The sequence below is a fragment of the Ovis aries genome, chromosome 3 (genome assembly GCF_016772045.2).
Source record: "Ovis aries strain OAR_USU_Benz2616 breed Rambouillet chromosome 3, ARS-UI_Ramb_v3.0, whole genome shotgun sequence".
Lineage (NCBI taxonomy): Eukaryota > Metazoa > Chordata > Mammalia > Artiodactyla > Bovidae > Ovis > Ovis aries.
The window spans coordinates 165,740,492-165,762,887 of NC_056056.1; the positions used below are offsets into that span (position 1 = coordinate 165,740,492).

General features: G+C 37.8%; 1 long non-coding RNA gene across 1 annotated transcript; it reads right to left on the bottom strand.

Moving 5' to 3' along the window:
- Window positions 1-4,366: 4,366 nt before the first annotated feature.
- On the bottom strand, window positions 4,367-15,576 carry LOC132659458 (uncharacterized). Its single transcript, XR_009599956.1, has 2 exons — window positions 8,633-15,576; window positions 4,367-7,969 (listed from the first exon to the last, which is right to left on the bottom strand). It is a non-coding gene; the product is annotated as an uncharacterized LOC132659458 (long non-coding RNA).
- Between the last annotated feature and the right edge of the window lie 6,820 nt (window positions 15,577-22,396).

Sequence of the window (22,396 nt, forward strand, 5' to 3'; positions counted from 1 at the left end):
ACCTCTGATACAAGCCATATGCTCTTTGATCTATACGAGCTGTGAAAATTTTCGGTGGACAAATAATTAGAACCCAAGATAGATTCTGTTCTCTTATAGCAGGTTCCATTTTCTACATGTAAGTTCACGAGGGATGCTATAACCCACTAGGTCTATACACAGTCATTGCACCAAATTAGGACTTGAAAAAATATTCTTAGTTTACTTTACCAAGGCTTTGCACGTGTATCAGGGTTGCATGTGTGTATGTGTTAATCACTCATTCATGTCCGACTTTTTGAGGCCCCACGGACTGTAACCAGCCAGGCTTCTCTGTCCATGAAATTCTCCAGGCAAGAATACTGGAGTGGGTTGCTATTTCCTTCTCCAGGGGATCTTCCTGACCTAGGGATCAAACCTGGGTCTCCTGCATTGCAGGCAGATTCTTTACCATCTGAGCCACCAGTAGGATTGCATAATAAGAGAAAAATAAATCCTGTTACAATTTTCATAGCATTGACATGATCTCTGTTGAGTAAAACCACAATTTAAAAAAAAAAAAAAAACCAGCTCAGTATCCTATTGTAACTATGGCCTTAAGTTGTCTAAATAAAAAGAATTGTCATGTTAAAGAAAAATTCTGTTTGTTATTCAACACCTGATATTGGTAGACTGAGACTGTGACCAACAGAACCGAGAGTTCCTGAAAAGAGGAGGCCTTTTAAATGAGGAAAGAATCTGAAACAAAGACAATAAACAGATTTCAAATTTACTTGGTTTTAAGAGTTTTTACATGATGTAGTGAAATTTCATTAATTTGCATCCATAACATCAACTAATGTCACCTAGCTAGTGCCAAAGGTTACTTTTGAAATATTTATGATGCAAGAAAATCAATAATAAAAATTTAAAAGTTATTTCCATTTAGAATGCATAAAATGAAAATATTTGGACAAGGTGGCTCAAGGAAATATTTTTAATTTGTAGAGCAATTCCTGGGATTTAGTTTGCTCTGCAGGAAAGAACAAGCTTCCAATAAATATTTTCCCAAATAAATATATTATTACATTTTTTTCTTTTTTTAAGTAGTCTAATAGGAAAAATATATATGTAAATACTTTGATTGGTATCTATAAATCAAATATTTCCAAAGTAGATATTGCCCACATTTGCCTATACCTGAATTTATAGGGTTTGTCTCTATTTTCATTCACATGATCAAATCATTAAGCCCCCATCATGGATGCAGACATCAGCCACACATTCTAGTTATCCGGAGTGAAAGTGGAGTTTGAGGTTTAGGAAAAGCAACTAGGTAAGTGCTTTTGCCTGTCTCAAGAAGGGGATTCCAATCTGTGGCCCATGCATGAGCTTTAATGAGGTCTGCAAATCTACAGAAACTGCATGAAAATTTTTGTTTATATGAACATTTTCAGAGAGTCCATAGGTTTCATGATCATCAAAGGTCCTTATCCCCCTAAAAAGTTAACAATTGTTGATTTAAGGAGTCTTTGTTCATGGAAAATCCAGTGTGCCAGTAAAATGCAATACAACTTTGAATTAAAAGATCTGAAATGGGAATTCGATGGCAGTCTAGTGGTTAGGATTCAGTGCTTTGACTGCTGGGGCCTGGGTTCAATCCTGGGAAGTAAGATCCCCTAAGCCTTGTGCAGTGTGGCAAAAAAAAAAGAAGATTTGAAATGATGTCCCGTCCCCACTGACCACAAACTGAGCTTTGAGATTAGAGTCACAAGTTTCTCCTGAAAAACACTTCAAACACCTAGCTGCCATTTGAAAGAAAAACTATTCTAAATGTAATGTTATACATTTTGGTAATATTAAACAGCTTTCTGTTAAAGTCTCTTGTATCCCTTCTTCAGTTGACAGTATTTTAGCAACAGTATTACGTGCAGTAGATGTTGAGAATAAAAACCAGGAACCAAAACAGATATGCCCCTCACCTTACAGAAGGTATATAGAGCAGAAAACACTCTGAGTTTTCCTCCTTCTTTACATCAACTGGAGAGGGAAACAAATGTCTAAGACATGCTCAAGTTCATCTAATTTCAACTCGAAGCACTCACATTTAACTGAATGAATGAAATAAAGTGACATCTAGTGTTGGGTAAGCGGCAGTGACCCATGTATAAGTACACTGGGGCTTTAGCTTATTCTTTGCAAATAATGTTAAACTTGACCAACTCTTGAAAGCATAGTTTTGTTTTCATTTTTAAAGATATCTTGGAGTATTTTGAAATAATCTGAATTTAAATGTTGCTATTGTTTTACTTTCATAAAAAAAATCTCAAAGTGCAGAGAGAAGTATCATATAGACACTCAAGTATCTATCACCCAATTTTGGCATTTTACTGTATTTGCATCAGATAGCTTAAAAGTAAAACACAGGAGACACATTTGATGCCCTTGGAACTCTCTCCTGGCTTCATATGCATCCTTTTCTCCTCAGAAGTAACCACTATCTGGCTTACTATTTCTGTGACTGTTTTTATATTTTTATTATATATTTATGTGCCTATAAAATTTATAAAAGAATACTTTTTATGCTTGATTTATTGATAAATAATACCACACTGAATAAATCCTCTGCAGCTTGCTCTATCTCAATACTATACTTTTCAGATTTATTCATATAGATCTTTAGTCATTTATTTTAACTGCTGTATGGTAGTAATCCATTGACTGAATTATAGCACAATTTATTTATGGACATTTAGATTGTCTCCAGGGTCTTGTTCTTCTAAACCATGCTACAGTGAACACTCTTGACTGTGACACCTGTGCACACCTTTGAGAATTTCTCTAGGCTGTCTGCCAAAAAGTAGTACTCTTATATACTTAAAAAAAAAAAAAACACTATAGATATTGAGAAATTGCTTTCCACAGTGATTGGACCAATTTACACCCTCATCAACAATGAACAACAATGGTGTAAGAAAATTTCTATTTCTTCACTATCTCACCAACACTTGATATTGTCAGATGTTTAAATTTCTAACTATCTGCTTGGTATAGAATGTTATTTCATTGTTATTCAATAAGTGTTTCCCTGATTAGCAGTAAAACTGAGTTTCTTTAAAAAATGTTTTTACCACCCAAGTGTCTACTGTGAATCACCTATACCTCTCTTGTGTCTATTGGTTTACTGGCAATTATCCTTACTGAATTGTTGGAGTTCTTTACATACTTTTGATATAAGTACTATGTAGGTTCAACACATTGCAAATATTTTATTGTTCCCCAGTTTACAGTTTGGCTCTTCACTATGTTCATAGAATCTTTTATTTTTGATTGAACCAACTTAGCTATCTTGTCCTTTCTCCCTTTATGCGTGCTAAGGTGCTTCAGTTGTGTCCAACTCTTAGCAACCCCTGGACTGTAGCTGACCAGGCTCCTCTGTCCATGGGACTCTCCAGGCAAGAGTACTGCAGTGGGGTGCCACGCCCTTCTCCAGGGGATCATCCCAACCCAGGGATCCAACTCAGGTCTCACATCTCCTGCCTTGGCAGGCAGGTTCTTTACCACTAGTGCCGCCTGGAAAGCTCCGTTCCCTCTTTATAGCTCAAGAAATTATTCATGAGCTTTTCTCCTAGAATCTTTGAAGTCTTGATTTTCATATTTAGTTTTCTATATTGCTAACTTTTGTGTATTATGTGAGGTAGGAAATTTGTTTTCTGTTTTCCTATGAATAGTCATTGTTCCGGCATTATTCCCTGAAGAAACTATCTCTTCCTTACTGTTCACAGTAAAAATTAGTTGTGCCAAATTGCACTGCTTGAATAGGACCTTTAGTTTCCCTTTACTGAATCAAGCATATCTACAGACACAACGCATCTGTGGGCTTTTCCGTACTCACTGAAATGCTGGACCTGGTTTGCCATCTGCCTGAGAGACACTGGGCAATCTCAGGACCATTCTTTCTAATGTTCCGAGACAGTGTCTGTGTTCTCACCAGTTCTTGCAGTCCATATCCTTGTTTGTGTTCCTATTCTGGGTTCTGAGTTAAGGTGACAAACCATCCAGGTTTGCCCAGGATAGAAGTCTCCCCAAAGCAGGACTTTAAGTGCAAAAAGTAGGACAGTCCCCAGCAGACTGGAATGGGCCAGTTGGTTACCTTAGTTCTTTCATCTCCAGTTTTAGCTTCCTCCCATGTTGACTCCTTTACTGTTTAAAGTTGGTGCTATCTCCATGTTCATCAATCATCTTTATATTGAACTCATATTTGTTGCGCACTTACTTTGTTAGAGTCTGTGTGAAGCATTTTCACATAGGGTATCTCACTGAATAGTTCCAACAGAGGTATGTGTTTTCTTTTTATACATGAGGAGAACTGTACTGATTATTGGCAAGAATCACAAAATTACTGACATAAAAGACTGAAAATATTTTATTTCTACTAAACTTGCTATCATCCCATCCGTAGGAAAACACAGCTGTAATTTCATATATGGGATCCGCCCTTATATGAACTTAAATACTAACTGAACTTCTGGGTGGAATTCTATTATGCCTAGCTTCTTGCCATCCATACAATTTTGGTCAAATGTTATTCCTGGTACATTTGACAGTACATGAAGTCAACTTCATTTATTATAAAGCAAAAGTCACAATTCCATTTGTTATGCAACAGTACAAACATCTCAATGATTCATTAGGATAAAAAACAAGAAGAAAGAGAAACACGAATATTATAGCATGGAGTATCACACTGCCATGTCAGATTGTATTCCTCCAGTCAAAACATTACTGCATGGATGTGAGACCCTTTCATCTTGCTTCATCCACTTGATCAATCTTTTCCTTTTAATAGCTTATTTAAGAAATCTTTCATTGTGGCCTCTACTTTCTCCAAATCCCAAATTGTATGTATAAATTATTAATACAAAAGCCATTTGTATAATATTAGTTCCCCAAATACTAACAGGACTTAGATGGGAAGAAGAGAATACAATTAGTTTGGAGAACAAATTTCTTTGTTCCAGAACTTTTCAATATTTATTTTGTCAGTTTGCTTTGTTACTTCCCTACACAGAGATAGTGTAGCATCTTTCAAATGATTTGACCTTGGAACATTTTTGTTTGTTTTCTTTTCATAACTTTTCCAGCGCTTTGGAATATACATAGAGAAATTCTGCTTTCATTCATCACAGCAGAATACCCTCCAGAGGGCAGCAGATTCCCTTGGCATATGGCCAATTACCTGTTCACTGAACAGGTTGATAAGGGTCCTGGAACGTACTCTATGATTATTTAGTTCATAGATGGAAAATTTCTAGTTCCTATAGCAGGAATAGGCATTGAAATCTAGCTGAAAATAAATGTGTGGCTGAAAATAAATGTGCAGTACTAAGATATAATACTGAAAAATAAACCAATGGAGTCTCTCATTAAACACAAGTACATCATTGGATTATATAGTTCAGATAACAGATCACATCTTTTCCTTCTTCATTCTTCAAACTACAAATATTAACCAAATGTTCTATAAAGAATAAAATGAAGCATTAGAATCAAGATTGGGAAATAATTTGATAAGGCAGCATGTTACCTCAGTGACTTTTATTCCTGGCTGTGATTTAGAATCACAATAATAAAGCCCAAGTCCCACCTCAGAACAATTAAATCTGAACCTCTGTGTTTTAGTGTCAGGCATGGCATTAAAAAAAATACTCTCAGATGATTTAATGAGCTGCCAGGGTTGAAAACCACTATATTATGATGATCAAACAGTGCTTTAGGGAAGCAGTTTTTGACATTTTCAAAGAAGAGCAGAAATTTAAGCTTTTCCCCCCACAGGAAATGTATTAAATGTGTGTGCATGCACACTCAGTTGCTCAGTCGTGTCCAACTCTTTGTGACCCCATGGACTGTTGCACACCAGGTTCCCCAGTCTGTAGAATTTTCCAGGCAAGAATACTGGAGTGGGTTGCCATTTCCTATTCCAGGTGTTTTAAATGTGGAAGAATACAGAAAGGAATAGTCATTCTTACAGCTTCTGTCTATAGTTAACCTATGTCAACATCTTTATTCCTTCTTTTAGTCATCAGAATTGCATAAAACAAAATCAAACAATAACTCCACATTTTATAGACCCTAATGGCATCCAGTCCCATCACTTCATGGAAAATAGATGAGGAGACATCTATTTTATTTTATTTTTTGACTGACTTTATTTGGCTGACTTTATTTTTGGAGCTCCAAAATCACTGCAGATGGTGATTGCAGCCATGAAATTAAAAGACGTTTACTCCTTGGAAGGAAAGTTATGACCAACCTAGACAACATAATAAAAAAGCAGAGACATTACGTTGTCAACAAAGGTCTGTCTAGTTAAGGCTATGGTTTTTCCAGTAGTCATGTATGGATGTGAGAGTTGGACTATAAAGAAAGCTGAGTGCAGAATTGAGGCTTTTGAACTGTGGTGTTGGTGAGGACTCTTGAGAGTACCTTGGACTGCAAGGAGATCCAACCAGTCCATCCTAAAGGAAATCAGTCCTGAATGTTCATTGAAAGGACTGATGTTGAAGCTGAAACTCCAGTACTTTGGCCACCTGATGTGAAGAGCTGACTCATTTGAAAAGACCCCGATGCTGGGCAAGATTGAGGGCAGGAGGAGAAGGGGACGACAGAGGATGAGATGGTTGGATGCCATCACTGATTCAATGGACATGAGTATAGGTAAATTCCAGGAGTTGGTGATGGACAGGGAGGCCTGGCATCTTCCGGTTCATTGGGTCGCAAAGAGTCGGACATGACTAAGTGACTGAACTGAACTGAAACTTCTCAGGAAACATTTCCTAGACTTAGAGCAAAAGACATCATTTTTTGCCTCCAAAACTTCATTATCACTCACCTTAACAAGTTCAGTTCAGTCACTCAGTCGTGTCCGACTCTTTGCGACCCCATGAATCGCAGTACGCCAGGCCTCCCTGTCCATCACCAACTCCCAGAGTTCACCCAGACTCACATCCATCGAGTCAGTGATGCCAACCAGCCATCTCATCCTCGGTCATCCCCTTCTCCTCCTGCCCCCAACCCCTCCCAGCATTAGAGTCTTTTCCAATGAGTCAACTCTTCGCATGAGGTGACCAAAGTACTGGAGTTTCAGCTTTAGCATCAGTCCTTCCAAAGAAATCCCAGGGCTGATCTCCTTCAGAATGGGCTGGTTGGATCTCCGTGCAGTCCAAGGGACTCTCAAGAGTCTTCTCCAACACCACAGTTCAAAAGCATCAATTCTTCGGCGCTCAGGCTTCTTCACAGTCTAACTCTCACATCCATACATGACCACAGGAAAAACCATAGCCTTGACTAGATGGACCTTAGTCGGCAAAGTAATGTCTCTGCTTTTGAATATACTATCTAGGTTGGTCATAACTTTTCTTCCAAGGAGTAAGCGTCTTTTAATTTCATGGCTGCAATCACCATCTGCAGTGAGTTTGGAGCCCAAAAAAATAAAGTCTGACACTGTTTCCACTGTTTCCCCATCTATTTGTCATGAAGTGATGGGACCGGATGCCATGATCTTCGTTTTCTGAATGTTGAGCTTTAAGCCAACTTTTTCACTCTCCTCTTTCACTTTCATCAAGAGGCTTTTCCACTGAACCCATAAGGGCCTCTTCTGACAAAAAAATGAATTCTGTTCACTTGTCACCTGAATAGAGCTAAGAGGATTATTTGTGCAAAAACTAACCTGTGAGACAGAGGAGGATGGAGAAAAAGATCAAGAAAATATTAATGAATATACATCTTCCCTGGATGGCTAGAATGAGAAGTGTAGGCTGTAGTTATGGATCGGAGGTTTTCTTCATGCAAAATTAACAGATTTACAGTGGGAAGTGAATGCATGGAAATGTGTCTCATTAACATCATATTCTTACCTTGAGCTCAGTTATTGTCAATAACCTGATAGGATGGCCATTTTTAGGGCTTCATAAAACTGGAGACCTCCTGAAGACAATGATAAGTCTTTGAACTAAAAGATAGTATTTGAAAATAAAATTCAGGCAGGAATATGGATGCAGGTCCTCTGACAGCTGATAGAGATTTTAAGCAAGGGAACAAATCCATCTTTTGTAAAAGACTTTAGAAATCAAAGTAAAAATGCCTAGCTAGGTCTAATAAAGTGTACTTTGAGTGATCCAAAGGAATGTATTATTATTATCCATATTTTATGGATGAATCAGAGAAATTAAATAATTTCCCCAGGATTGCAAGCAAATAAGAAACAGACAGGCTTCAAAGTCTGCATGCTTGACTACTACACTGTATTGCCTCAGAACTTGCAGAAAAAATTTCACGTTGCAATACAGAACACACATATTCATGCATATCACTTGTATTTCATGTTGTAAGACACTTAATTTAACATCTCTAAAACTGGGATATTACCAACAATCAATGGGGTCTATAATCATAATTGACATGTATATTGATACATAAGTGATACCTATAACTATAATTGACACATAATTGACATATAAAACAATGCTGTGTCTTTGAAATATAGTAAAATAAATCTCATAGGCACTTGTAGTTTTTCCTTCCTATAGAAAGATGTTCGTAAAATCAGATATCTTTTTTTTTTAAGAAAAGTGATTAAATAAATACAAATTTCTGCAAATGAAAGTTCACTTACTCTTTTAGCCACCAACCATTCATTGAGACTGGTGATCAAAGTAGCAAAAACTCTGAAATCAGACAGACTTACATTAAATACTAGTCAAATCATTTTCAAACTGTGTGATCTTGAACGAGTTACCTGATCTCGCCAAACCTAGTCAGATGAAGATGTTAATAGTAACTCTTAAAGTTATCATGAAGATTCAATGTAATAATTCATTTAAGGGACCAGAAAATGTTTAGTACACTGATAAGTGTTATCCACTATTATCACTATTAATTTAAAAATCTTTTATATACCTCTGTTGTGTTACACAGTGTTCTAAGGTTAGGTAATACCCCAGTGTTCATCGCAGCACTGTTTATAATAGCCAGGACATGGAAGCAACCTAGGTGTCCATCAGCAGGTGAATGGATAAGAAAGCTGTTGGACATGTACACAATGAAATATTACTCGGCCATTAAAAAGAATACATTTGAATCAGTTCTAATGAGGTGGATGAAACTGGAACTTATTATACAGAGTGAAGTAAACCAGAAAGAAAAACACCAATACAGTATACTAACACATATATTTGGAATTTAGAAAGAAGGTAATGATAACCCTGTATGTGAGACAGCAAAAGAGACACATATATTGAACAGTCTTTTGGACTCTGTGGGAGAAGGTGAGGGCGGGATGATATGGGAAAATGGCATTGAAACATGTAAAATATCATATGTGAAACAAATCGCCAGTCCAGGTTTGATGCATGATACAGGGTGCCCGGAGCTGGTGCACTGGGATGACCCAGAGGGATAGGATGGGGAGGGAGGTGGGAGTAGGGTTCAGGATGGGGAACACATGTACACCCGTGGTGGATTCAAGTCAATGTATGGCAAAACCAATACAATATTGTAAAGTAAAATAAATAAATTAATCAATTAAAAAATAATAAATAAAAATTAAAAAAAATAAAAAAATAAGGTTAGATAGCATATTAAAAAGCAGACACATTACTTTGTCAACAAAGGTCCATCTAGTCAAGGCTATGGTTTTTACAGTGGTCATGTATGGATGTGAGAGTTGGACTGTGAAGAAAGCTAAGTGCCGAAGAATTGATTTTGAAGTGGGTGTTGGAGAAGACCCTTGAAAGTCCCTTGGATTGCAAGGAGATCCAACCAGTCCATCCTAAAGGGGATCAGTCCTGAGTGTTCATTGGAAGGACTGATGCTAAAGCTGAAACTCCAGTACTTTGGCCACCTCATGCGAAGAGTTGACTCATTGGAAAAGACCCTGATGCTGGGAGGGATTGGGGGCCAGAGGAGAAGGGGACGACATAGGATGAGATGGCTGGATGGCATCATCAGTTCAATGGACATGAGTTTGAGTGAAATCCAGGAGTTGGTGATGGACAGGGAGGCCTGGTATGCTGCAATTCATGGGGTCGCAAAGAGTTGGACATGACTGAGTGACCAAAGTGAACTGAAAGGAATGACCTTAAAACAATGAAATAAAATATTTAGCTCTCATAAAGCTTATATATATCCTAATAGAAAGGGACAAAATTATTGATATATATACTTTGTGGTCAGCACCAGGCAAATCACTTAGGGTTTAAGACGTGAGTTACATATAGTAATAACAAAATAATGCTCAAAATTCTCCAAGCCAGGTTTCAAGAATATGTGAACCATGAAATTCCAGATGTTCAAGCTGGTTTTAGAAAAGGCAGAGGAACCAGAAATCAAATTGCCAACACCCACTGGATCATCAAAAAAGCTAGAGAGTTCCAGAAAAACATCTATTTCTGCTTTATTGACTATGTCAAAGTCTTTGACTGTGTGGATCACAATAAACTGTGGGAAGTTCTTCAAGAGATGGGAATACCAGACCACCTGACCTGCCTCTTGAGAAATCTGTATGCAGGTCAGGAAGCAACAGGCAGAAGTGGACATGGAACAACAGACTGGTTCCAAATAGGAAAAGGAGTACGTCAAGGCTGTATATTGTCACCCTGCTGATTTAACTTATATACAGAGTATATCATGAGAACTGCTGGGCTGGATGAAGCACAAATTGGAAGCAAGATTGCTGGGAGAAATATCAATAACTTCAGATATGCAGATGACATCACCCTTATGGCAGAAAGTGAAGAAAAACTAAAGAGCTTCTTGAAAAAGTGAAAGAGGAGAGCGAAAAAGCTGGCTTAAAGCTCAACATTCAGAAAACAAAGATTATGGCATCTAGTCCCATCACTTCATGGCAAATAGATGGGGAAACAGTGGAAACAGTATCAGACTTTATTTTGGGGGCTCCAAACTCACTGCAGATGGTGATTGCAGCCATGAAATTAAAAGACTCTTACTCCTTGGAAGAAAAGCCATGACCAACCTAGATAGCATATTAAAAAGCAGAGACATTACTTTGTCAACAAAGGTCCATCTAGTCAAGGCTATGGTTTTTCTAGTAGTCATGTATGGATGTGAGAGTTGGACTATAAAGAAAGCTGAGTGCAGAAGAATTGATGCTTTTGAACTGTGGTGTTGGAAAAGACTCTTGAAAGTCCCTTGGACTGCAAGGAGATCCAACCAGTCCATCCTAAAGGAAATCAGTCCTGAACATTCATTGGAAGGACTGATGTTGAAGCTGAAACTCCAGTACTTTGGCCACCTGATGCGAAGAGCTGACTCATTTGTAAAGACCTGATGCTGGGCAAGATTGAGGGCAGGAGAAGGGGAAGACAGAGGATGAGATGGTTGGATGGCATCAGCAACTCAGTGGACATGAGTTTGAGTAAACTCTGGGAGTTGGTGATGGACAGGGAGGCCTGGCGTGCTGCTGTCCATGGGGTCGCAAAGAGTTGGACATGACTGAGCGACTAAACTGAACTGAACATATAGTAACCTAGTAAGCTAATTGTTGGGCTTCCCTGGTGGCTCAGTGGTAAAAAACCTGCCTGTCAATGCAGTAGACACGTATTCGATCCCTGGTCAAGGAAGATCCCCTAGAAAATGAGATGCAACCCACTCCAGTATTCTCACCTAGGAAATCCCATTGACAGAGGAGCCTGGCAGGGGACAGTCCATGTAGTCACAAAAGAGTCAGACATGACTTAGTAACTAAACAACAACAAACTAAGCATTAACATCTAATTGTAGGAAGTCCCTTTGAAAGTAGTTATGTCCTTAACAAGGACAATTAAGACATTTCTACTTATGGTCTAGGAAGAGATTCAAACTAGTTAATCCAAAAATATTTGTTGAATCAAATTAGGCTGCCTATCTCTTCTTTCTAGTTTGCTGTGAGCTGGGAAACCAGAAGGGGCCTTCTTCCAGACAGTTATTTTAAAAACCAGTTTCCCTCTAAAAATGCTCCTGTAGAATCACAGGAAATTTTAAAATGTTGAATATTTTCAATTGCACATTTTAATTACAATTACACAAGTGATTACAGTTACTTCCAGCTACACATTCAGATACTTCCAATTACACATTCAGATGTTTTGTTCATTGCTATGTGTCATTCTGACATATTAACTAAGTTGTCCTTCATCACTAAGGTTATTATTTTTTATCATCAATGATATGCTAAGTCACCCAAAAATTCAATCCACCACATAAGATAAGTTCGGCCTCAATGACTAATTCTTCATGATCTTTTACACAACTCCAACCATCTTTACCTTTATCTAAGATGAGGACTAGAGCAAGTGAGATGGTTTAGTGGCTAATTTTCTTTGTATCAGATGAGGGCTAGCGAAATCACGCTAGTTTCATGATTCATACCTCAAGGCTCAGGACAAACCATCTGAGCCAGTACAGTTTCCCGGTTCCAGTCTAAGACCATGTTCCACATAATATTCCTGGTCTTGATTTAGGAACTGAAAGGGATTTTCTTAAGTATTTTTTTGTGAATATGAAAGTAACATATATACTGGTTTCTGAATATTGGGTAAAAAGAGAAAAATATAAATATAACACAATCTTATCACCCAGAAAGAGCCAAATACTAACATTTTTACATATTTCCCTCTAGAAAAAGGAAAACAGTAAAAGAGGTGAATACATATATATGCAGATTAAGAACAGAATATAAACAAATGTAGAGGTGAAATCAACAAGTAGAGTACTTACTACTTTATGAAAATAAATAAAAACAAGATGTAAGTGATTCTTAGAAAACTATAAATTACATTAATTGACTCAAGAATAAGCAGTTGTTGTTGTTTAGTCAGTAATATACATCTAACTCTTTTGTAATCCCGCCAACTATAGCCTGCCAGGCTCCTCTGTCCATAGGATTTCCCAGACCAGAATACAGGAGTGAGTTGTCATTTCTTTCTCCAGGGGATATTCCCAGACCAGGGATCAAATCTATGTACCCTTCATTGGCAGGAGGATTATTTATCACTGAGCCACCAGGAAAGTCCCCAAGAATAAACAGTAGAAAACCTAAACAGATCTTCAACTATGAATGAAACCGAAAACATTTGGAGAAATTTACCTCCATGAGGTAGATACCATTACAACCCCCATTTTACAGAATGAAAAAGTTACACATCAAAGAACTAGCAGAACTGGGACTTGTCAGTGGTTTCCATGATTGTAATCACCATACTGTATATAAGTCTGGACCCCAATGAGGAAAGATTATTCCTATGGTAGACAAGCTATTTAACAATCAGTAGTAACCCAGCACTTTTTCTGTGCTAAGCATTGCTGTGGATGCTGGGGACGCAAAGATGAATAAGTACACCATGGTCTCTGTGTTCAAGAAGCTTCAAGTTGAGTCAAGACCAACAAATAACTATACAGACTATACTGCAACATATCAATTGTATTGCCAGAGCCTAGAGGAAGGAGTGATGCCATGGGAGATAGGAAAGGGATCATATTGAAAATACCATTTGGGCTGTCTCTGGAAAGGTTGGCAGAGAAGGGAGAGGAAGGCATTCCATGTAGAGGGAACAGCATGCGCCAAGGCAGAACACTATAGATAATCTACAAGCTGATGTGTCATTAAATCTCTCTTTAAAACAGTGCAAAGAGATATTATGCTGCTTTTGACAGAAGGCAGCAGTTCTCAGCAGCATCTTCTTCCATCATGACAAAAACTGCTCTCAGTTCACTTTAAGGGGGTAGTGATATTTGGCAGAAATCTACTGTATTTCTTCCTTAATGAGTTGTCAGAGATTCTGCCATGCCATTTGTCTTCTAAGCAAGTTATTATGAAGGCTGTCAGTAAAGAGTGAAAATGAGGATAAGCAATATATTCACCAGTCAGCAGGGGGCTGAGAATCTGTTCATTCAGAAGCAGCAGGGGGCTGTGGGAAAATGTCTGTCCTTTAAGCAAGCCTATGAAGGACTACCACTCAAAAGAGAGGGTGGATTTGTAAGAAGCTAAGAATGTCTTTCTCTAATTTAAACTCCCAGGAGCTTTCCTTGGTTCCTATATCTGCTTACAGACAGAGAATAGAATAAAGAATAGCAGACATTCTGATATAAGAGTGATCTTAATTTTGACCACACATCAAAACCTAATTTGGAGACGGACGGACGAGTCTGATACTATACGGAAGGTTATGTGTATGGGTAATTAAGTGGACAATCACATATATCAAAATAAATCACATTCAGTCTGTAGTACAAAAATTTCACTCTCTAACTTAGGCTATTAACTATATGTAGAATTAAGAATTAAGATAGATTGTGTTTGTTTGTTTTCCCTGGGCTTCATACAGTTTGCATTAGAAGTGCTAAGGAGCAAAGTTGGAGAAAGATCCTGGCTCTGAGCTTTAATCCTTGTGGGATTTTCTGTAAGTTACTTAGCAACTCTAGCTAATAAGAGCTACCTCACAGAGTTGCTGTAAGGATTAAATGAGATGATATATGTAAAGTGTTGACACATAAGTGCTCAACAAATGGCAGTCATAATGATGCTGCTGTTGACTTAAATATTATACAGATCTGAAAACAGTCTAGACTTTACCCCAAGCATAGCAAGTTCCTATAAGGAGAAGAAAACTTTTATTGTCTAAATAATTATGGATAAGTAAATTACATTATGAATAAAAATAGTCTGCTGAAGAAATTTAATCTTGTGTCAGTTATAAAAATCTAATTTATCATCTATAATTGGATAGAAGCAGAATCAGCTTTAGTTTCCCGTCTAAATTATTACATTTCTAATTGCTCTATTAGACTTTGGGAATCAAGATACAGATGTTTAACAGCATCAATGCAAAATCTCATTTTACAGTGTATGGTTTTAAAAGAATTATATTTTCTTGCCTAACACTCTGAACATACATGAAAAACTGAAAGGCTTAATCTGTAAGAAACACTGTTACTTAAACTGAAAATCTATTCTGTCTTTTATTTGGGAAGATGAAGGATTAATCTCATATAATTGAGACCATGGTTACAATTCAAGTTACAACAATAGTTACAACTATATCAAAATAGATATTTCCTATTTTAATCTTCAATTTATTCCAGTTGTTAATTTAAACTATCAGAGAAAATGATTTATTTCAACCCCTTAATTTGACTAATGCAAAACTAAGGCCTACAGAGGTCAAGGGACTTCACCAAATATCTATGGGATCAAGTGTAGCACTAAAAACCTTTTTTGTTTTCAGAATCGCAGCAACCATAAATAAAGTAAGTTGATAATTGCTAGAAATAAATATTAGAACTACTTTGGTATGGAATAAACCTGACTTTTAAAATCTTAACTGGTTCTCACACCTAAGGATAAATATCAACTATTTGGAACAATGTAAATAACATTAAGTGTCTCATTTCTACACTTCTTTACACAATAGCCCACTATATTTCTACAATACACGGACAGGTTCTTCAGTGCCTTAAAAGTCAAAATGCTACTCAAATTCCATCATTTTAGACATTGGCTAGCAAAGGATGTAGCATCATATCTGGCTTTGGGAAATTTCACTTTCTTGGTATATGACTAATACATTCCTCAAATATTTGTCTATATTGTATTATTCACTGTAATTACAGTCTATATTGGCCAACAAGATGAAATAAAATAATTTTTTAACAAAAGGTACTCTCTGTGTTTGAGAATAACAGAGAATGGCTATTTTTCTACAAGCCAGTTGATGTTACTCTATAAAATATACAGTAATTATGATAAAAAACTAAAATAGACTTTTTAACCTTATACGTCAACAATTTTTCACTCATTCACATTCAGTCATGCATGCAAAGCTGTCATTTCCAATCTAGACTATTTCTGGTTAGTCTCTGATGTTCTGAAGCAATGCCAATCAGAGTGATTATGTTATCACTGTTGTGGCAATTAAATGCTCTATTTGTTTACTACTGAAAGCATGACTGATCTGATACATAGTCAAATCATAAATAGTTCTGTGTCTGATATTAATGAATGCCCATAATGCATTTTTCCAGTTATTTCTTCACAGTTAAAATAACTCTATTTACAATGAAAATCCTTCCTATTTTAATCAGTGGTTCTCAACCAGGGGCAACTTTGCCTCCCAGGGACATTTGGGAAATTTTTTCACAACAAACTATGGAAAATTCTGAATGAGATGGGAATACCAAACCACCTGATCTGCCTCTTGAGAAATCTGTATGCAGGTCAGGAAGCAACAGGCAGAACTGGACATGGAACACAGACTGGTTCCAAATAGGAAAAGGAGTATGTCAAGACTGTATATTGTCACCCTGCTTATTTAACTTCTATGCAGAGTATATCATGAGAAATGCTGGGCTGGAGGAAGCACAAGCTGGAATCAAGATTGCCGGGAGAAATATCAATAACCTCAGATACGCACATAAAACCACCCTTATGGCAGAAAGTGAAGAAGAATTAAAGAGCCTCTTGATGACAGTGAAAAAGGAGAGTGAAAAAGTTGACTTAAAACTCAACATTCAGAAAAATAAGATCATGGCATCTGGTCCCACCACTTCAAGGCAAATAGATGGAGAAACAGTGAAAACAGTGTCAGACCTTATTTTGGCGGGTTCCAAACTCACTGCAGATGGTGACTGCAGCCGTGAAATTAAAAGATGCTTACTCCTTGGATGGAAAGTTATGACCAACATAGACAGCATAATCAAAAGCAGAGACATTACTTTGTCAACAACGGTCTATCTAGTTACGGCTATGGTTTTTCCGGTAGTTATGTATGGATGTGAGAGTTGGACTATAAAGAAAGCTGAGCAACTGAAGAATTGATGCTTTTGAACTGTGGTGTTGGAGAAGACTCTTGAGAGTCCCTTGGACTGCAAGGAGATCCAACCAGTCCATCCTAAAGAAAATCAGTCCTGAATGTTCATTGGAAGGACTGATGTTGAAGCTGAAACTCCAATACTTTGGCCACCTGATGCAAAGAGCTGACTCATTTGAAAAGAACCTGATGCTGGGCAAGATTGAAGGCATGAGGAGAAGGGGATGAAAGAAGATGAGATGGTTGGATGGTATCACTGACTCAGTGGACATGAGTTTTGAGTAAACTCCAGGAGTTGGTGATGGACAGGGAGACCTGGCATGCTGCAGTCCATGGGGTCGCACGACTGAGCGACTGAAATGAACTGACTGAGGGACATTTTTGATTGTCGTGACTGATGAGAGGAGGGATGCCACTGGCATTCAGTGGGTAAAGTCCAGGGATGCTGCTAAACATCCTCCAATATATAGGACAGGCACAGCCTATATATTGCTTCAACCCCAACAAAGAATTATTTGATCCAGAATGTCTGCAGTAAAAAAGCTCTGGAGATTGATAGTGACGATTGTTGTACAATAATGTGAGTGTACTTAATGCCAATAAACTATATGTTTAAAAATAGTTTACGTGGTAAATTTTATGTTATGTATATTTTACTACAACCAAAACATCAATAAATCAATAGTTCTGAGACAGAGAGCTTTAAATTACTTAGTGTCCTTTTATAAGGAATATATTTCAGTACTTTAGGAAGGCCGAAAGACTCTGTACCTGGTAAAGTGACGTTAATAAAGCAAACAACTCCACTTCCTTCTATCAAATCATATTTTGTTCTCTCTTGACTTACTTCCAAATTTCTTTCATCCACTAGTGAATGACTCCAAAACAACAGTTTCCTCACCAACATGCACACTGTTGAAACAAAAATGAAAACAGAACCTATAATTAGATTGTTTTTTTCCCTTAGGCTAGTTTCAGTTACATTCAACCACAATCTTGACAAACATAGGACACAACAGAGGAACTTGGACAAAGACCAAAGGTAAGAAAACTTAACACATTGGGCTGTATGGAAAAGCAGAAGGAAAAAGCAATAAGCAAAAGACAAAAAATATGTTCAGTTCTCTGTCATGGAACTACAAATTAATATGAAGTATTAGTTCACACTAAACAAGTTGACAAAATTACAAGAGTTGGTAACACTGTGAACTCTCAAAAGGTGTTGGTAGAAGTGTAAATTGATACAACCCTGTAATGGTTCATTTGATGTGGGTTAGGGTTAGGGGTTAGGGGTTAGGGTTAGGGTTAGGGGACTAGGTTATATTATCTGGTTGCTTGGTCAAACACCAGTCCAGATGTTGCTATGAAAGTTAACTATATTTTTAGATGTGATTGACATTTAAATCAGTAGACCTTGAGTAAAGCAGGTTACCCTGTGGAATGTGGGTGGGCTTTACCCTATCAGCTGAAGGAATTAAAAGCAAAGACTGAGGTTTCTCAAAAAAGTGATTCTGCCCCAAGACTGCCCTGACTACATTTTCAGTTACTGAACTGCTCTGCAGATTTCAGGCTCAAACCAGTAATATGAACTCCCACCTGAATCTATAGTCTGCTAGTTTGCCCCGCAAATTTTGGGCTTGGCCTACAACCTTGTGAGCCAATTTCATGAAATCTCTGCCTGTCTCTCTCTGTCTCTCACTCCATATTATATGTATGTGTGTGTATAATCTCTATATGTCTGTGTGTTTATGTGTCTGTATGTATACGCGTCTGTGTGTATACACACAGAACCTCTTGGTTCTGTTTCTCTGAGAACCCTAATACACATCCACTTTGAAGAACAGTTTGGCAATTTCTGGGAAAACTGAAGATGAAAAGGTCTAGAAAAGCTGAAGACGGGCATAGCCATTTTCAGATCTAGATATGCAGCCTGTAGTTCCTCTCAAAGGGGAACTACTGGAATTGTGGCGGGGAAGTGTAAAACAAGATGAAGGAATGGAACTTCTATGTCTTAAAGAGTGTGGGGTGGGGTGGGGAAAAATATGGCAAATGTTAGAACGTGCTAAAAACAGAGATGGAGTATATTTCATGTTGCCATATTGTTTTCTGCCTTTCTTCCGTATTTTGTAATATTCTGACACTTCAATACAAGCAGTTTTATAGCAACTTTTGTTAAGCCTGATGGCAATGGAAGTGGCCCTGACTGAAAGGCCAAATGCACTTAAGTTCAAAGGGGAAAAGACAGTCTCAGCAGAGAACAAGGATGGGTGAGGAGAGGTTAAACAAGAAAGTGAGTAACACTTGAGAACCCCAACACTTTCAGAATTCCCTTTGTGCACAGGGCTTCCTTTGACTTCAAAATGGCTCATTTATCATTAACTGGCGAAGCAGAGAATACACATTTGTCAGATTAACATGATGCCCATGGATATCAGTGGTCATCTTGACCTTCATTACTTTGTTAAGGCAGTGTTTGCCAGATTTCTGTACTACAAAGTTACTGTTTTCTCTTTTTCTAGAAGTTTTTGAGTATCATCTTGGAAAATCTTATAAGTGGTTAATTTGCTATAATATCAAGTAGAACCCTTTGATGATTATCACAAATGAGTTTTATGAGAAATTGAAAGAAGACAGATCACAGCAAGGAAAAACTATAAAAAGACTCGAATAGGACAAAGGTAGGAAAAAAATAAGAGATGTTGCTTAATCCCTAGTACTTTGCTATTTTTCTCTCTGCCTTCCTTTGTCCTAAAAGTTTTTTTTCTTCTTTCTTTCACTAACTGGGTCCAACTAGGTCCAAGCAGGCAGGAATCCAGCCTCTATTTGTTAATCTTTGGATCGCCAGAGCCTGTAATAGACTCAGTAATAAATACTTACTGAAGAAAAGGGAAGAGAAAAGATGGGGGAAAAAGAGGAAATAACTGACCATAACAGATTATCAATATATTCCTTAATATTTATTTTCTGTTACATAATCTTAAACTGAGCTTCATTGATTTATACTTTCTCTCTCTCTTAAAATATTTTCAAAAGTAGATTTTTTAACTCGATATCACTCTAAATTTGTATTTTTTTCTATTGGTTACCTGCCCTAAATAAATTAAATTTTTACCACGCTTGCTTTAACCCATAGGAATTAATTTCAAATGCTAAAACTTTTAATTCCCTAGGAGATAAATAGGCAAAACTCTTAGCTACACTAGAAATATGTACTACATTAGGCTACAGTATTCTTCTTACTCCTTATTTGTAGGAAATACACACTAAAGTATTTGGTGTGATAGAGCATCATGTTGGCAAATTACTAGCAAATGATTCAGGAAAAATAAAGTTAATGTGCTGTGCTTGCAATGTTTCAATAAATTTGAAATTATTTCAAAATAAAAATAATTTCCTTTCCATGAATGTGACAATTAATTGATATCCTAAGGGCTAGAAAAAAATGTACATAACTAATTTATTGGTTTATATAAGTGTTGTGCTGCTGCTGCTGCTTAGTTATATCCGACTCTCTCCCCACGGACTGTAGTAGCCCTCCAAGCTCCTCTGTCCATGGAATTTTCCAGATAAGAATACTGGAGAGGGTTGCCATTTCCTACTCCAAGGGATCCTCCCAACCCAGGGATTGAACCTGAGTCTCCTGCATTACAGACAGATTCTTTACCAGTAGTGCCACCTGGGAAGCCCTAATTTATTATAGGTGGAACCAAAAAAAAAAAAAAAAAAGCCACAAACCTGGTCACCATTGCAAAGCTTCCCTTCTCTGCAAGCATCAACCTAAATTAAGACTAGAAAGAGCAGCCATACCTTTTGTTTAACAAAAGTAGCATCTGCAGTGGAACTCCCAATTGGGAAGAAGAGAATAAGCATTAAGACTACAGTTTCAAGGTTTTATTCCCTTCCTCACATATAATTCTAATCTATGGCATGTCTGTGAGATAATCTAGATCACAGCGAGTCCGGTTATCATTTTCTTCCATGTGTTTTATTCATTCAGTCAAAACTGGCAAAGTGAAGCTCTACCTTGGGTGTCATCTGATTAAGTGATGAACTAGGGCCAAACAGTAAAGGAAGGAATCTGCAGGCAGAAGGGTCAGTGACCTGACTGGCATTCCATGGACCGATATTTGTGGGCTTGATGTGGCCAGACACTTCAAGGATTGTGCTCCAGAAGAGCAAACTTGCCTGCCCCCTCCTTGTCAGAAGAGCCTTGCATGTAGAGGAAAGTGGTCTTTGAGCTTGGTTGTAAGCTGCTCAGGGCTGTTCCCTACCAGTGCTGGGAACACGTAGCACTTGGAACCTTTGTAGAGAGAGAGAGCCAGGATCCACCAAGCCCAGCAAGCTTATTACCAAGCAACCCAGACAGAGCCACAGGATGGTACAGCAGGCACTCTTGTTTGACTCACTACACTCTGTCAACATTTATCAGTAACACTGAATTTTTGTTTACCTGGAATCAAAGGAAATTGAAGTGAAGTGCCTGTTGCTCAGTCATGTCCGATTCTTTGCAACCCCATGGACTATAGCCCCTCAGACTCCTCTGTCCATGGTATTCTCCAGGCAAGAATACTGGAGTGGGTAGCCATTTCCCTCTCCACAGTATCTTCCTGACCCAGGGATCAAACCCAGTCTCCTGCACTCTAGGCAGATTCTTTACTGCCTGAGCCACCTTGGAATCCAACAGGGTGGGTAAAAGATGAAAAGTAGAATAACAAACTTATTTTTTTTTAATTGAGGGACTTCCCTGGTAATCCAGTAGAGATTCTGCACTTCAAATGCAAGGGGAAGGGTTCAATCCCTGGGCCCCAGTTGGGGATGCTGCCAGATAACAACAACAAAAAAATTTAGAAATTTGATTCACTGGAAACACTGGAGGAATGAGAGAGGTAGGGAGATTGTACAGCACAGGCGACAGTGGGAGAAGTTCCATGTGGTTTTGTTTTGTTTGTGTTTTGAGAACAGTGAAGTCCCCTTTTGCACAGATAAACTTCCAAGTGTCTGTATGATTAGAAATTTTATTCAAAATTCACCACCGGCACCCTGTGGAAGTGCAGCAAGGAATCAAACTGTGTTTAAAATCGATATTTGAAGCTGGTCATCTGGTTGAGGGGTTCCTAGTCTTTTTACCTCTACATACATGCTCAGTTGCTCAGTCACATCCTACTCTTTGTGACCCCATGGACTGTAACCTGCTAGGCTCTTCTGTCCATGTAATTTTCCAGGTAAGAATACTGGAGTGGGTTGCCATTTCCTTCTCTAGGCAATCTTCCCAACCCAGGGGTTGAACCTATGTCTTCTGCATCTCCTACACTGGCAGACTGATTTCTTAAAATTGCACCATCTCTAAAGGGTTTTACTCTTTACTTTTCCCCCAAATTGAATCTATAATTTATGAAAGTAAAAAACATCATTTACTGACAATTTGCTTGCCCATTTTTATAAACCAGATACATCTAATAATGCCAGTAGGGCTTCTGATCCATGATTATCAACTAGTATTTATATTTTTAGTTGATTTCATTCTAATAAAAAGCAAAGGAGCATCAAGTTTCCATCAGTATTATACAGTCTCTATT